The sequence below is a fragment of the Symphalangus syndactylus genome, chromosome 8, assembly GCF_028878055.3.
Source record: "Symphalangus syndactylus isolate Jambi chromosome 8, NHGRI_mSymSyn1-v2.1_pri, whole genome shotgun sequence".
NCBI classification, from domain to species: Eukaryota; Metazoa; Chordata; class Mammalia; order Primates; family Hylobatidae; genus Symphalangus; species Symphalangus syndactylus.
In genome coordinates this window covers 121,900,198-121,918,282 of record NC_072430.2, presented here as the reverse complement: position 1 = coordinate 121,918,282, position 18,085 = coordinate 121,900,198, and the positions used below count along the sequence as shown (strand labels likewise).

Sequence of the window (18,085 nt, the reverse complement as noted above, 5' to 3'; positions counted from 1 at the left end):
AGTCAGTTGCCAGAATGCAAAAATCTGAAAAACATCTCAAAAGACCAGCCTTAGGTTCTACAATAGTGATGTTATCTACAGGAGCAATTGAGGAAGTCACAACTCTGTGACATTTGGCCACATAACTCCTGAGCAGTAAGGAAGTATAGAAATGATGCCTCCATTTGAGCAGAATTCAGGCCTTTTCCATAATCCTAATCTTGTGGCTTTTCATTAGTCTTACGAAGGTGGTTTCAGAACCTGAACAAGGAAGGGTTCTGTTTTAGGGAGAAAATATTATCATCCTTGCTTCAAAGTTAAACTATAAACTAAATTCCTCCCATGGTTAGCTTGGCCTGTGGCTAAGAATGAGCAAGGGAAGCTAGCCCATGAGACTGGAAGCAAGATGGAGTTGGCCGTGCTAGACTCCCTCTCATAATCTTTGCAAAGGCAGTTTCACAAACACAGCCAAAGGAAAAAAAAAAAAAAAAAAGCAAGAGATGATAAGAGTCAGACTGCAAATTTCAGCGAGGCAGTGGGAATTGTCCATTAGTTATTTGATGATGGCCAGTGTCTTCAGCTGCTTGTTTTAAGTAGCAAGTTAAAAGACAAAGCATGGGTGATTGTTTCTTTATTTAAAGAGGCCAAACTTAAAACCTACAAAGGGAAAAGGATTTTGACACATCCAGATCTTTGAGCTGGAACTAGAACCTAGGTCTAATACCCATTTTAATGTGATCCAAATCTAGAATATTTTCCCAAGGTTCCAGAGTTAGCCCTTGAGAAGAGACACATTTTTCCACATCAGTCTCTTATCAGGCTTCAGACCAAACAGGATGTCATGGGGTAGCCAGGAAGCCTTCACTCTTCAATCCTTCTTACTGTTGAATCTTAAGTGCCAAAGCCTTGAGAGGAAAAACGTTCTTCAGCAGCTGGTTTTACCTTTTAATAAAATAGGTAGTTGATTTTGTGGTGGTAATTTAAGAGAGGCTGGTTAATTCTCTGTACTAGCTAGCTATTGCTGCATAACAAATTTCTCTAAAAATGAGTGGCTTAAAATAGCAAACACTTATTATCTAAGTTTCTATGGGCCAGGATTTGAAAGCAGATCTCAAATTCCAGTTGGGTAGTTCTGGCTTGGAGTTTTTTTGTTTATTTGTTTGTTTTATTTTTTATTTTTTATTTTTAGTTAAAGTCAAGATGTCAGCTGAGACTGCAGTCATCTGAAGGCTTGACTGGGGCTGGGGGGTCTGCTTCCAAGATGGCTTCCTCAGATGGCCATAGGCAGGAGGCTGCTTCCTCAAGACATGGAAGCAAAGAGTCAGAACAGATGCCGATGTCCCCTGGAGGAGTTACTGAGAGAGAAATTGAGGAGGAAACTGTAATGCCTTTTATGACCTAATCTCAGAAGCCACTCACTGTCATTTCTGCCACATTCTAATCTTTAGGAGCAAGTTACTAAATTCAGTTCACACTTAAAGAAAGGAGAATTAAGTTCCACCTCTTGAGAAAAGAAGTACCAAAGAATTTGTGAACAACACATTAAAATTATCACCTGCTCTATCAACCTAACCTTTATTCATTTGTTAGAAATTACATCATTAGTGAACCTGAGAGCTAATAAAATAACTTTTCATATTCAAACAATTTAAATTTAAATTTATGTTAAATGTAAATGTATGTATAGCACTGACCAGGGGTGGGAGGCTCAGGTTCTATTTTACACTTTGCTTCTGGCACAGCCTTGGGCATGCCACTTCTCCTTCTGGGCCTCAGTTTCCTCTTCTGTAAAAAGGTGCTTGCCTTTTCAACAAATGGTCCTGGGAGAACTGGATATCTATGGGCAAAAGAACGAAGTTGGATGCTTACCTGCACCATATACAAAAAATTAACCAAATGGATCAAAACCTAAATATAAGACCTAAAACTATACAACTCTTAGAAGAAAACACAGGGTAAAAGCTTCATGACACTGGATTTGGCAGTGATTTCTTGGATATGACACTAAGGTCACAGGCAACAAAAGAAAAATAGACAAATGGAACTTCATGAAAAAATTTTTAAATTATTCATCAAAAGGTAGTATCAGCAAAGTAAAATGTCAACTAAAAGAATGAGAGAAAATGTTTGCAAGTCATATGTCTGATAAGGGATTAATATCCAGAATATTTAGAGAGCTTCTAAATCTCAACAAAAAAAACAACCTGATTCCAAAGTGGGCAAAGAACCTGAATAGACATATCTTTAAAGAAGATATACAAATGGTTAATAAGCACATGGAAAGATGCTCAACAGCACAAGTCATTAGGGAAATGCAAATCAAATCCACCATGAGGCACCACCTTACATTTATTAGAGTGGCTACTATAAAAACAAAACAAAACAAAACCCAGAAAATAATAAGCATTAGCCAGGATGTGGAGAAATTGGAACCCTTGTGCATTGTTGGTGGGAATGTAAAGCTGTAGAGATGCTGTAGAAAACAGTGTAGCAATTCTACAAACAATTAAAGATAGAATTACCATATGATCCAGCATTTCCACTTCTGGATGTATACCAAAAGAACTAAAAATGGGGTCTTAGCCAGGCACCATGGCTCACGCCTGTAATCTCAGCACTGTGGGAAGCCAAGGCGGGTGGATCACTTGAGGTCAGCAGTTCGAGACTAGCCTGGCCAACATGATGAAACCCCCTCTCTACAAAAAACACAAAATTTAGCCGGGCATGGCGGTACGTGCCTGTAATCCCAGCTACTCGGGAGGCTGAGGCAGAAGAATCACTTGAACCCAGGAGGCGAAGGTTGCAGTGAGCCGAGATTGCACCACTGCACTCCAGCCTGGGTGACACAGCAAGACTCAGTCTCAAAAATAAAATAAAATAAAATAAAATAAAATTAAATTAAATTAAATATAAAAATAAAAATGAAAGTGGAGTCTTGAAGAGATATTTGCACACCCTTGTTCATAGCAGCATTATTCACAATACCAACCCAAGTGTCCATGGACAGATGAATGGATAAGCAAAATGTGGTGTATACATATAATGGAATATTATTGCCTTAAAAAGGAGGACAATTCTGACATGTGCTGCAACACGGATGAACCTTGAGGACAGTATGCTCAGAAAAATAAGCCAGTCACAAAAAGAAAAACAAGATTACATTTATATAAGGTACTTAGAGTAGTCAAAATCATAGAGATGGAAAGTAGAATGGTGATTGATTGGGGCTGGGATTAGTGGGGAATGGGTAGTTACTGTTTAATGGGTATAGTGTTTCAGCTTTACAAGATGAAAAGGGGTTATAAAGATGGATGGTGGTAATGGTTGCATAACATTGTGAACGTATGTAATGCCACAGAACTGTACACTTAAAAATGATTATGATGGGAAATTTTATGTATATTTTACCACAATAAAAATAATTGGGAAAAAAGCCAACAAAATAAAGGTGCCTGGACTGAAAAATTTTTAATGTCCCTTCTGGCTCTGATATTCTCTCTTCTAACATTATTTATTCAATTTTAGAGTTTATAGTCCATTTCTGACAATATCTATCTATCTATCTATCTATCTATCTATCTATCTATCTATCTATCATCTATCTATCTATCTATCATCTATCTAATCTATCCATCTATCTATCTACGTATCTATATGTTTAACATGTTTTTGCATGTGTCTCTATGTTTCAAAAGGCTATTTAAATAAATCTTTCATGGACTTTTAGTCTTTAGAGGGAAGGTGGGGCTGTTTATATTACAGGAACATATTTTATTTGCCCACAGCAGCCAGAGCACAGCATGCTATTACTATAAATGGGGCATGATAGTGTTTTGTTATGAAACGTCTTTTGATGTAGGACAGCTACAGTCCAATGACTTCCAAATATATTTCATCCTACTGTAAAAAATAAAATGACAGATCTTCTCATGCCCACGGGGTCTCTGCACACATTTCCAGGAATTTGAGGCCATTTACTAAATCTAAACAGAAAAACATTGTTTTAATGGTTATAGATGTGTCCACTCACCTTTGAACAAGGCATGCCTCCTACTCCTAGCCTCTCATGTCTGAAGCCCAGCATGAATCAGTCGGTCTAGGTAAAAAAGGAGGAACATACCTGAATATCTTTTTGAGACATAACACCAATCTTCCAAGTTGTTCCACAGACCACCCTGACTATTCCTTACCCCACCATCCCACTTGAAAAAAACCCATTAATCTGGTAGTCTCTTTATTTCCCCTCAAAGGCAGCTCAACTTTAGAACAAAATGCTTAGGGGGAAAAAATACCTTCATTTAAAAACAGCAATACTCTCAGATTAGGAATTGAAGAAACTGAGATGGTTGTTCCAAGTTCTTCCCTAGTCTCTGGGTCTTCCCTTGCAGTCCCTTTGTGCATATACATTTCACGCAACTGTTCATGCAGGTCTGGAAGGGGGTTTTGCTGAAGATATTCATGGCAGTGGTGTTTGCAGTAGTAGCAGGAGTTAGAGTCAGGCAGCAAGCAACCATCTGCAGGGAGCGGACAAGTAAAATGTGGTAAAGATATGCTATGGACACCATGCAATGATTAGAAGCATATCAGTTATCTATTGCTGTGTAACAAATTACTCCAAGTTTAACGTCTTAAAACAACAAACATTTATTATATCATGGTCTCTATGGGCTAGGAGCCAGCATGGCTTAGCTGAGTCCTTTGGCTCAGGGTCTCCTACAATGCTGCAATCAAGTGTTGGCAAGAGCTATGGGTCCTCTCAAGTCTCTACTAGACTAGAATAGGATTTGCTTCCAAGCTCACCCACGAGGCTGTTGGCAGGATTCAATTCCTCACTGCTATTGGACTGAGGGCTTCAATTCCTTGCTGGCTGTTGGCTGGAAGCCTCTCTCCAGTCTTTGCTGTTAGGCTTTCTACAAGGTGGCTCTCAAAATTTCAGCTGGCTTCCACCAGAGTGAGCAAGGGAGGGCACAAGAGAAGAAGACAAAGGCTTTTTATAACTTAGTCTCAAAAGTAGCATACTGTCACTTTTTGCCACATTCTGTTCACTAAGAGCAAGTCACTAAGTATAGTCCACAATCAAGGTAAGGTGATTGTACAGGGACATGGGTACCAACAGGGCACCATCATTGGGAGCCACCTTAAGAGCTGCCCACCACAAGAAACAACAGGTCAAAGGACCATGCAGCATTAAACACAATACTTCACAGAAAAAGGCAAGAGTTAGGGTGAAGTCTGCAGCAGAATACAATTTGTCTAAATTAAAATACACAGGAACAATGTTATATGCTTTACAAAGATACAAACAAATTCAGAGTATAAAACAATCACATTGTAATGTTTGCCTGCTGGGCATGGACAGCTGGTGGGGAAATGAGAATAAATAACCACATAAATCCAGAGAAGGGCCTTGGAGATACAGAACTAAATTGTGTACTATAAACTCAAGACCAAGTTCAAGTCCTTGCACATGAGGTTCAAAAGAAAGGAAAAGTAAAGTAACAAAACACACACCCTGGGTCTCTCAAACACTCAAGTTCCCATGGAAGGGTCTTATCAAGATCGATGTCTGAGGGAGCTCCCTACCCAATGTCACACTGGATTAAAGTCATCTCAAAGTCTCAGAGATTCTTACCGAGTAAAATAGCATCTGTGTTAGTGTGGCATACCTTGGGGTCTGTAAGACAGCTCTAAGAATTCAATGTACATAAAACATATCCACTTGGTGACCAAATGTCTCAGGACTAAAGGCTTTCCTGAATGTGGGACTTTCAATGCTAAAACTTGGATAATTTGGTCACCTTATCACCTGAGGAGTTTGTCTAAAAATGCAAATTGAAGCATCCTCACAAGTGATTCTGATTCAGTTTGCCTGAGCAGGACCAGTAATCTGCAGGCGAAGCAGAGCCAGAAGTCCTTCTAATACAGATGGTCCATGGACCACCCTTCTAGAATTCTCTGTTATAGAAGGACAGTTTTGAAAGCTACTTCTGGTAGCACCAAAGGTGACAGCCACTCTCAAGTCTGTAATCACAAGTCTCATGCAGCCACCTGCTGCAGTATCACTATTACCTGTTGATAATCCCAGGGCTCTAGTTCACAGTTCATTGATTCTAGTATTTCTCTTCCACGAAGGCAGGCCTCAAGATCCAGGAGGCAAAGTTCAGGAAGGGGTCAAGACGGGAGTTTGAGAAGCAAGATTTTCCTGACTGGCTGTTAGAAGAAACCACATCCCACGGCTGGATTAGCCATCTCCAGAAAAGTCTGGCAGAAGTTACCCACCCACATGACAATCTGAAGAATGTGCTTATAAGATTAAAGTGACCTCTAGGTCTTCAGGAAGCAGCTGCGTCAAATGTAATCTCTGTAAAATATTTTTCATATTTAGAAAATACAAAAGCTTACACAAGTACATTAACATGATAAAATAATGATGAGATAATAGCAAGTGTCTCTCACATCTAGCTGGAGGAGGAGGGGAGTCCTGATGCTGACGTTGAGGGGAGGGGATTTTTAGAAGCTGCAGATATATTAGGTAGACATATCACCATTAAAAGGGTGTGTCAAGCCATAAAAGTTTGTAAAACATTCTTAGTAACCAATCAATAGTCCTTGCTCTATTTTTATATTCACAGAGTGATCTTTTGATCTCCCATTATTCTTTGTTCTCTAAATACAGATTGAGTAACTTCTATGTGAGAGGTACTGTGAGAAATATTTGTATTTTGGTCTTAATTTTTTGTTGGATTTTAGGTTTTATGAAGGTAGACTCTAACTAGCAGAAGACGAATGCAAATAAAGCAGTATTTTGATGGTTTCAAAGAAGTCAGCTGTAGTGATAAGAGCAGTTATGGTTTTAGAGTCCTCCAGAAGCCAACCCCGAGACAAGAATCCAAGTAGTTTTGGGAAACGATCCCAGGAAATACATAAAAGAGAGTGGAGAGTAAGTTAGGGAAGGCAAAGGAGCTGATAAAAGATATCTGCCAAGCCAATTACCATTGCGGGCAACTGATGTTACAGCCTGCTGGGGAAGTCTGGGAGACAATAAGAGATTCTATGCTGTCCATACTCTAGAATAGGTTTCAGAGTTATTCCTAACAAGGGGTATTCATCCACTGACTCTCCATTGGTCATTATCTGAGTGTCGCTTTTTGGGAGATTGATTATATCTCAGGCACTTCTGCTCTGCCCTGTATGAGAGCTGAGCATGCTATCTTGACTACATAGAGTCATGAATGTTTTCTATAAACAGGTTGAGAATGAAGAGACAAATACCAAGGGGATGTGGGTGGGCTAGCAACAACACCTGCCATAATAGCTCGCAGTTGCTACATTCTTACAGGGCTCCACAGACTAGATTAAATATATATTATCTCACTTAATATCTGATTAATATTCATTTTCCAGATCAGGAAACAGATGTGAAGTGAAAAGAGACTTGTATATGATCTCACAGTCAGCACATGGTGTGGCTGGGGTTTGAACCTTGACAGCTGGGTTTTAGAATCCAAGATTTTGGCCACTGTAGTCTACTGGCCCCTTGAAGAGTTTGTATCTAGGTGAGGGAATAGAAAGAGATTTCAAGATGGGGGTGTAAAAACCAGCTGTTTCATGAAATATGAACCAGATTTCAGTCTGGGATTCAGCACTGGTATAGAAGTGAAGACATGCAATGAAGTTCAAGATTATCAAGGGTCCTGTTTGGCTAAAATATAAATCATAGGTAGTGGAGGATATTGGGGAGGATTCTGAATGCCCAGTTAAGAAGCTCACACACAGTGGGCTTGACTGTAAGGAACTGTTGAGGCTTTTTGAGCAATGACATGATAGAAGATGGGCTTGAATAACATTAAAGAGTGTTACTAACAAAAACCATATTATTTTAAAATAACATTCAACAGGAAGCCATGAATTGGTTGGATTGATCAAAAAAGAGGGAAAGATGAAAGAGCATGTGAGAATTCAAGAGTTTCAGGACAATTGTCTCAGAGACCCGGAGTTACTATGGCATGATAGGACAGCTAAGAAGAGCAGATTCCAGACCAGGTCATGGATATAGAGTGCTCAGGAACTCTAGTCCCAGATATCAGTGTCTTTAATGGAATACAATAGAGAAAAGGACCAGAGTGGCTAGCTTGGACTTAGGTATGGCTGAACTTTCTAGTTCCACTTCAGCTTATAGTCCTAAGATTTGCTACTCTAAAGAGAATTTAATCTGTTTGCCCAGCATTGATCAGACTCCAAATGAACTGGTGGAATTCCTTTTACTAAAAAAAAAAAAAAAAGCCTGGACACACCATGGACCACGCCTGTAATCCCAGCACTTTGGGAGGCCAAGGCAGGTGGATCACAAGGTCAGGAGTTCAAAACCAGCCTGGCCAACATGGTGAAACCTCATCTCTACTGAAGATACAAAAAATTAATTGGGCATCGTGCTGCATACTTGTAATCCCAGCTACTTGGGAGGCTGAGGCAGGAGAATCACTTGATCCCAGGAGGCAGAGGTTATAGTGAGCTGAGATCATGCCATTGCACTCCAGTCTGGGTGACAGGGCGAGACTCTGTCTCAAAAAACAAAAAAAGTGAATGATAGTTTGATGACTCAATCAAAGGTGGCTTGACAGTTACCTTTTTTTTTTCTTTGAGACAGAATCTCGCTTTGTCACCAGGCTGGAGTGCAGTGGTGTAATCTCAGCTCACTGCAACCTCTGACTCCCTGGTTCAAGTGATTCTCCAGCCTCAGCCTCCCGAGTAGCTGGGATTACAGGCACGTGCCACCACGCCCAGGTAATTTTTGTATTTTTAGTAGAGATGGAGTTTCACCACGTTGGCCAGGATGGTCTTGATCTCTTGACCTCGTGCCCACCAAAGTGCTGGGTTTACAGGCATGAGCCACTGCACCCAGCCTCCTTTGCCTTCCCTAACTTACTCTCCACTCTCTTTTATGTAGAGCAATGCATTAGTGACATTCATATTGCTGATGAGCGTGAAATACTTACATTGATGGCTGATTGGTGTATTGTTTTCCTGGAAAGAGGCACTTCTTTTTCTTCTTTTGCTAGGTGGTTCTTTCTATTCTGGAACCTTAAATGCACACCTAGACCAAGATTCCATATTTACCTTCTCTCTGGACATTTAATCATAACCCTCAACTATGTCTTTTCGCTGATGACATTTCAGTATCTCCAGAATTCATCCTTTCCCTTGAACATAGTTTCCAACTGCTGGGTTGATCAAAAAAGAGGGAAAGATGGAAAAGCAGGTAACAGGTATGGCAATAATTCAGGAGTTTGAGGACATTTGTCTCAGAGATCCAAGATGTCACTACCAGGATATTCCACTAATGCCTCAAACTCAACGTGACCAAAAACAAGCTGGTCACATTCTTCCACAAACAAGTTTGTTTTTTTCTGACTTCCCAGTTGATTCATGACCCCATCATTCCTCAACTTGCTGATACTTGACCCTTGGAACAGCCTCTGACTCCCTCTTATCAACTGTCCACCCTAATGAATGCATGCCAAAACCTTGTTTATTCTACCACCACATCTCTTAAAGTTGGCCAGCCCCTTTGTCTTTATTCTAGTATAGCGTATTGTCAAGAGTCAAATTTACAACAAATCTAGTTTAAAGGTCTAGTGGGCTTTTATTTGTGATTCTAGCATAGGGCAACACCACATTCTATAAAATGGAATAAATGTTCCAAGAAGCTGAGTAGAAAGGGTTGGCTTTATAGGCAGAAAAGGGCTGGAGAAAGCAGAAACAGAACAAAACTTGAATTTATGGTTTCAAATTACTTTCCTCAGAGAGTTAAAGCAGAGGGAACTTCTTTATCATGAGGGCTCAGGTAAATTGAATCCCTTTTGATTGGTTGCTGTGAATTTCCTGTTTTCTTGGAAAACTCTCACGTTTTAGAGTTCAGTGGCACCTGAACATTGATTATGTGGCACTTAACATGAGTGACTCCATTCTGGTTTGGTCTGGTCTGCTGGGGCCTAGTGAAAGGGGCTAATCCAAAACAATGGCCTCTCATAAACTTTGTTTAATAATAGTATATAGTATAGTATGGTATAGTATAGTCTAGTTGAGGTTTTTGTTGTCTGTTGCTTAGCTTTTTACTTGGAATATAACCACACTCCTTATACTGCCCTCCTCCAAATAAATAGCACCTCATCTTCCTGTCGGTCTGATATGGTTTGGATTTGTGTCCCCACCCAAATCTCATGTTGAATAATCCCCAGTGTTGGAGGAGGGACCTGGTGGGCGGTGAATGGATCATGGGGGCGAATTTCTCACTTGCTGTTCTTGTGTAGTGAGTGAGTTCTCCCAAGATCTGGTTGTTTAAAAGTGTGTAGCACCTCCTTCTTCTCTCTGTCCTGCTCTGACCATGTGAAGACGTGCCAGCTTATTCTTTGCCCTCTGCCGTGATTGTAAGTTTCCTGAGGCCTCCCTAGTTACGCTTCCTGTACAGCCTATGGAATTGTGAACCAATAAAATCTTTTTTTAAATAAATTATCCAGTCTTAGATAGTTCTTTATAGAAATATGAGAATGAACTAACACAGCATCTCATAGTATTTTGCTATATATCGTTTCTATTTGTAGCTCTCTAATGATAGTAATAGCTAAAAGCAATACTAGGTGCCAGGCATTGTCCTACATGCTTTACATACATTATCGCTTTTAATCTTCACAGAAACCTTTTGGGATAATACAATTGTGAGCCACATTTTACACATGAGAAAACTGAGGCACAGAGAGGTTAAGTGGACTTTCCCAGGGCAGGAGCTGAATTGGAATCCAGGCCTCTGCATCTCCTAATAACAAAGTGCCACATTGAACCTCTTGTCTTCTTTTCCAGACTGTAAACTCCTTAAGATGAGGATTTCTCTATATAACCAAGTGATTCTTGCACAGTGCCTTACTAATTGTAGCGTGAATGAATGACAATTTTGCTTGATGGTAGAATTCAGGGAAACATCAAGCTGGAAGTCATTTGGTCCTGCTATTCCTGCAGAAGTGAGACTGTAGCTAATTCATTCTGGATGATAAACTTTAACCAGATCAGATCATTCAAGTAGGCCCTAGCTAGAGTAGAAATGACCCAAGAGAAATCAGGCTGCAACCTACATGAAATCAGACATTGGGCTCAAATGCGTGTGTTAAGCTCTGCCTCTCCCTTAAGTTCTATTATTTATAGACTCTTTTTCTTTTGCTGCATACCTGAAAACCCACACTCTTCTTAACTAACAAAAGAAGAATCTGAATTACAGACTTAGAAACACAGAGTATGTAGTAAAAGAGTATTTGCAAATGTAGGTGGAGCAGAGGCCCTCTGGGAGGCTCAATACAATTACTTTTTGGCTGAATGACCTTGCAAACCTCTTCTAGAGGCTGAGCAGTGCTATTTCATGCCTCTACCACAGCATTTTCTCTCTGAAAAATCAACGACCCAAGAAAGCAGTTGGTGGCAGGAGGAGAGAGTCCCTGAGCTAATCCTTGAGGTTGAGGCAGAAACACAGCTGTTTTGGATTCAGCCTGGGGAGATCAAGGGGAGACATGACTGCTGTATTTACAGAGGCTTGTCTTCAGTTGGCATCATTCTGAGCACTCCAGTTCTCTGTCAATAAGCACTTTATGGGACAGATAAATGGATTTGGAGCTGAGGATAGGGGAGGGTGTCTGGGAAAGCATAAACATATTATCTGAGACCTTCCATCAAGCCCCTTCACTGAAGTGCTCAAGGACTCAGACATTGAGTTTAGCAGAGGCAGAGTGGGAAGGAGGGAGACTCTGCAGCCCTTTGGGTGAAGCCAGCTGCAGAAGTCTGGTCTAACAATAATAGACAGCATTAGAGGATCCGGCCTCTGTAGCTTGCTTCACCCACAGTGGTGCCAGGTTCCGTGCTGAGGGATTATCAAATGACAGTTTGGCCACCATCTTGACAATAAGACTAGAAACAATTGGCCTCCTATGAAGAGAAAACATGAACATTCATTCTAAAGGGGTATTGGTGAAAATGTAAATTAGTACAACTATTATGGAAAACAGTATGAAGGTTTCTCAAAAACTTAAAATAGAACTGCTATATGATCCAGCAATCCCACTTCTGGGTATATATCCAAAGGAAATGAGGTCCGTATGTTGAAGAAATAGCTTCACTCCCATGTTCATTGCAGCACTGTTCACAATAGCCAAGACACAGAATCAACCAAAGTGTTTACCAACAGATGGATGAATGGATAAAGAAAATGTGGTTATATAAACAATGGAATACTATTCAGCCTTAACAAAGAAGGAAATCCTGTCATTTGCAACAATACAGATAAACCTGAAGGACATTATGCTAAAAGAAATAAACCAAGCACAGAAAGACAAATACTGCATGATCTCATTTATATGTGGAATCTAAAAAAGACAAACTGGCCAGGTATGGTGGCTCACATCTATAATTCCAGCATTTTGGGAGGCCAAGCTGAGAGAATTCCTTGAGGCCAGGAATTAGAGACCAGCCTGAGCAACATAGCAAGACTCTGTCTCTACAAAAAAATTTAAAAATTAGCTGGATGTGGTAGTGCATACCTGTAGTCCCAGCTACTTGGGAGGCTGAGGCAGAGAGATCACTGGAGCCTAGGAATGTGAGGCTGCAGTGAGCTATGATTGTGCCGCTGCACTCCAGCCTGATCAACACAGTGAGATCCCTTTTCTTAAAAAAAAAAATAAATAAATAAAAATTAAATAAATAAAAAAGACAAACACACAGAAGCAGAGAGTAGAATGGTGGTTACCAGAGGCTGGGGCATGGGTGGGGTAAGGTGGTGGGATCAGAGAGATGTTAGCCAAAGGATAAAAAATTTCAGTTAGACAGGAGAAATAAGTTCAAGAGGTTTATTATACAACATGATGACTATAGTTAATAACAATGTTTTATATTCTTGAAAATTACTAAGAGAATAGGTTTTAAGTGTTCTTATAACAAAAAAGTATAACTATATGAGGTAATGCATATATTGATTAGCTTGATTTAGCCATTGCACAATGTATACATATATCAAAATATATTGTACACCATGAACACATGCAGTTGTTGTTATTTAAAAGTAAAAAATAGAAATTTACAAAAATTAAAAAATAAATTTAAAAACAAAGAGTGGGTGGCAATATTCTGCAAACATGGGAGGTGAAAGTAAATACTTGAGTAAATGAAAGAAAATGTTGCTATATATTTTGCATAATTACATCCCTTCCCTACATATTTTTAGATCCAAAAAGAACCCTTTCCGAGAAAGTATAGGCTTTGGGAAAGGTAGATGCAGGCACACTCTGGTCTTGAGATACCAAAGCATTTGTTAATGACTTTATGTTATTAAATATGGTCTTCCCATAGACAGCACGCCAAGGAATCGGGCATTAGTGTTGAGTTTTGAAGATCATGATTCTGGAAAAATGACATCCTTAGCTCAATTCCCCTTCAGTGCAGCTCAGGTGTTCCTAAATCCTCTAGAAGAGTCCTGTGCTGTTAGTAACTGGCTGATTACACAATCTTCAAATAAGTAAATGCATAGCTCCTATTCTTATTTTACCAGATAGATGCCATGTCCTAATCCTAGTACATTCCCTCTCCCAATGCATTTGCTGATACAGTGAATGCATGCTCCATTCTGTTGCTCCCATTATACCCTTCTTTTATACACTTTCTGATCTGGCAGCTACCCAAAGCTCTACTCTTAACATCTGTTACCTTCTTTGCCACACAACCCTCCTCTAGCACCCCAGGATAAAGAAGTTTTTCCCGTCTCATGACATAGAGTTCTTTTGCTCTAGAATCAGTTAACTGTTCTCATTGCATTTTCATTGAAGATGTGGATGTCCTCTGTCAGATCTCTCTTCCTTTCTTATATTTTCTATGTTTTCATATTTCTATGTTTTGGACTATGCAGCTCTTTCTGCCTAGACTTTATCTCATGCAGCTCCACTGTAACATGCCCCAAACTGAACTCTCTTCTCTTCATTCCCTTGCCTCTTCCTCCACTCTGCCCCTAACACTCCCAGCCTCAGATTTCTCATCTGAGTGATTAACACCATCATGAAATCTCTTCCTGAAATAAAGTTTAAATATCTTAGATATACCTATTTTTCTCACCCTCCTATATTTCTCTATCATTTTCACTTTCAAATCTACTTCCTAACTTTCTTTCCTATCCTTCTTAGCCTTGTTCCCATCATGTCTCAGTGGACTATGGTTATAGCCTCCTAACAGGGTTCCATCCATTTTCTACACTGCCTCTAAAGTGGCTATTCTGAGAAAGGATGCTCAGTGGAACTTTTCCTGTGGTCTCACAACTAGCGTCCTCACCATCAATACTCTAGGAAGGGTGCTTCTTTCCTGCCTGAGCCCAGTTCTAGAAAACAGAAGATAAAGGAAGAGTGGTGAGGACAATCATCAGACTGATGACTTGCAGGTCAAGTGGGGAATGAAGTATATTTCTCTTGCCTACACCAAGAGAGGGTCAACCAAGATAATCACTTTTAGAGACTCCAAATGCTCCAAGAAGTGAACGCTGGAATCCCATTCCCTTATAAGAGGTTTGCTTGAGTTACACACTTGATGAACCTGATGAGCTTTCCTGCATGCATTTTCCTCTCAACAGCCTCCACCCCTTCTCACTTCCAGCAGGAAAAAAGACAACTTGATAGAAAAGGGTCATATTCCCTCTTTTTATCTTTGCACGGATACATGGGATTTCTTTGGGTCAAATGGACACTACAGAATGAAGCTGAGTTTATGCTGTTTTGGAAGATTTTGTCTTCCCTGCTCTCCACCAAAGAGATATGGCCAATGTATCCTAGCACCCAGTAACAATAGGTTGTGACACCATGAAGCAAGGAAAACTCCGCTGGAAAAAAATAAGCTGGGACTCGGTCTCTCCAAATCCGGCAACTGATATGAATCCCTTCTCCCCAAGGGGTCAAGAGGTAGCATTTGTAGAAGGCACTCACCACCAGCCACATTGGTAAGAAAGGCGGAAACAACCATTGGAAAGAAGACTAGGAAGGAAGCTGCTGGAGTGAGATACACACATCCCTTCTGTCTTGGTGAAGAATTCCCAATGACTCCTTATTCCCTACACTATAGCATAAAAATATATACTCTTTGCATAACTCATAAGGCATTTGTAATCAAGCACCTTTTCCCCTCATGCTGTTCTTTACTTCTTATTCTCATTTTCAACACTTGCAATTGTCCCAATGTATCAGACACCCCCACCACTCTGTGTCTTCGCAAACAGTTTCTTCTACCAGGACAGCACTTCCCTATCTAATCTACAAAAATTCCTTCAAGTCTTGGTTTAGGCAAGATATCTCTGTAAAGCCTTTCCTAATGTGTGCAGGCAGAATGACTTATTTCTTCTACCATATTCCTCTGGTACATACAATTCAATTATCTTACTGAGTCACTTCTCAAGACACTAGTTGTGTGTCTGTCTTCACACCAAGCCATAAGTTCTTTGAAGCCATCTACGGTGCTTTCCTTTGTAATCCCACTCTCGGAGGTGGAGGGAAAGGGCTGTTGAACTACAAATCTACAGCCTGGACCAATAACATAACCAGATACCACGTGAAACTTTGTTTTCAAGAGATGCCTTAAGTCTGTGTTGATGTAGACTTTGGGCTGAAGAGACAAAATCCGATTTCATCCACCAAGGTTCTATTTGAAATATCTTCTTCTCAACATCTGATACTGACTTCTCAATTTCAGCCAGTTCTAAAAGGCCTGTACCCACCCTGATTCAATGTACACCCTCCCTATTCTACCACAGTGGACTCTCAGTTATCTACAGGAAGCCAATTTCTCCACATCTCTGACCAGGGCTGGTATGTGGTATTAGGACATAATGTAAAAAATGCATTTATTATACGCTATTTTAGTTGCTTCTCTCTTAGTATAAATCCGATCTTATTTAGGTTACAAGATTCTAGAAGGCAGGCCTTATATGCTCTGTATTCCACATAGTGGAAATACTTCTAATTCTGTAAATGATTTCTTAAAAGTCATACTGAGCCAAACACTGTGGAAAGTGGTAGATATTACGGCCTCTGCACTAAAGGACTTTACAGAGACTAGCCCTTTCCGTCTTGGAAGACTGTCCTTTTTGACCTTGAGGGAAGCTCCAGAGATGGCCTATGGCACGCTGAGGACAAAGAGGGCAGTCAAAGCAGCTGGCCAGGCCATCAGGGAATCCACCCTGCAATCAATAAGGTGACACAAGTCCCATTCAAATTATCCTCACAATCTTTTAGCTTTCTAGCCCTGGAGCTCTCTTCATCTGTCATACTTGGTTTTGACTACATAGTAACTGCCACAAGAATGGGAAATAGTAAAAAGAGATGGACCTCAGAATGAAAAGTGATTGAATTCAAATTTAATTTGGCCTAAATATAGCTAATGAAATTTAGTCACTAATTTTGCAAGGCTGACCAGTCTCATATAGTCCTAATATAAATCCAGGAGAGTTGTTTGGATCAGGGGATTGTGTTGCCCTGATCATTTCCTTGGCTTTCTCCATTCCCTCACTGGCTGCTTCCTCACTGCAGATTTGCCCAACATACATGCATAGACACCACACAGAGGATACCGTTTCTTTCTCCCGCTTGTCAACTAAACTCTCTCCCTTTCCCTGAAGTGATTCTCTACCATCACCATCTCTCAAAAATTATGCTAAGTTGCAACAACTGTTTTTATTTTGTTCCCATGAATGAGATATTAACAGTTCAAGTCTCTAAGGTCTGTCATTTCAATCAATAATACATATTCCTGAAATTCTAAATATAAGTGGCCTCTGACTACATTTCTCAAGTCTTAGATAAGTATGCATGCAGTCTATAAACAGACCACGTGTGTGCATGTGTCAGAGAAACTACATGTGTGTATGCATATTATATACATGTATGTACTGAGAGAGAGACAATGGCACATATGATCCCTCAAGAGTAGAAATATATTTTCTTCTACTCCTTCACTCTCCCTCTACTTTTGTCTCTGGGACAAAAGCTTTGCCTCCATCCCCGCTTGCTCACATCCACCCCTCCCTTCTTTCACTCTGACTTCTAACCCTTTTTCTCCCCATTAACGCCCCCCACCTTCATTTTAAACCCAGTTTTATCTGGATCCTCTCAAGGAATTGCACTGTGGTAGTCAGTGCAGAGACCCAGCCTCCAGGCTAAACTCTGGTGTGTCATTTAGTTACTAAGGACATTAATCTTCCTCCTTAGTTCTCTCTTAAGGATTATTTAAATTGGGCAGATTGAGAATCCATCTATTTCTTTAAAGCCCAGTCCATGAATAGCTGTTAACACAATGCAAGAGTTTAAGGCATTAAGCATGTACCTGCAAGTACTTTGCAGTTCTTCATTTCCTTCCCTCTGGGAGTGCTTTCCAGTAGACAGGGGGAGGGGAGGGAGCAGAGCCTAAGTAAGCTGATTTATCTGGAAAAGCACTCCTCTCCATCTTTGCCATTTTAATAAAGCTTAGCTTGGGGAAAGATTTGGAGGCCTTCAGGAGCAGGCCCGTTAAAACAATTGAGGAGTGTGTGAAACACAGCTCAGGCTCTGCATCCCAGTCTTCAAACTGACGTCACCTCATAAATCCACAGGCACAGCCTGGACCCATCAGCGAGCTGCTTTTTCAGGAGATTAATTATTTGTTCAGACAGGGGTCAGGTGGAGGGTCTTTGAAAGATTCCTTCAGTGTTTTGCCCCACCTCCTCTCATGGGGGTGAAAAATGGAACTCTCTGTACAGCCAAGCTGTAGAAAGAATACTGCGTGCAGAGTCAGAAGGGACGTGTGCAGCGTTTGACCCACACTGCCCAATTAAGACAGGAGGGGACTGAGGGGCCAGCGAAGTGAAGGGGCTGTGCATTAGCTCTCCTTACCTTGCTGTCCTAAGGTTATAGGTTTCCAATTTGTCCCCAGGGCAGACTTCAGTCAGGCTGAAAATGCAATAAATTGAGAAAGGCATGGCGTTAGGGGAAGCCATCTGACAGAAGGACAGTTGGACAGTGTCTGCAATCCAAGGGGGTCATGGAGGCTCTGGGAGGCCTCACTGTCA

At 40.6% G+C, this 18,085-nt stretch overlaps 1 long non-coding RNA gene across 2 annotated transcripts; it reads right to left on the bottom strand.

The window, feature by feature from the left end:
- Positions 1 to 413: 413 nt before the first annotated feature.
- LOC129488412 (uncharacterized) lies at positions 414 to 17,949 on the bottom strand. Of its 2 annotated transcripts, XR_010122222.1 has the most exons (6): positions 17,910 to 17,949; positions 6,049 to 6,189; positions 4,780 to 4,919; positions 4,272 to 4,493; positions 4,010 to 4,075; positions 414 to 1,816 (listed from the first exon to the last, which is right to left on the bottom strand). It is a non-coding gene; the product is annotated as an uncharacterized lncRNA (long non-coding RNA). The 2 variants fall into 2 exon arrangements; XR_008659656.2 differs by lacking the exon at positions 17,910 to 17,949 and having other exon boundaries at positions 6,049 to 6,312.
- Between the last annotated feature and the right edge of the window lie 136 nt (positions 17,950 to 18,085).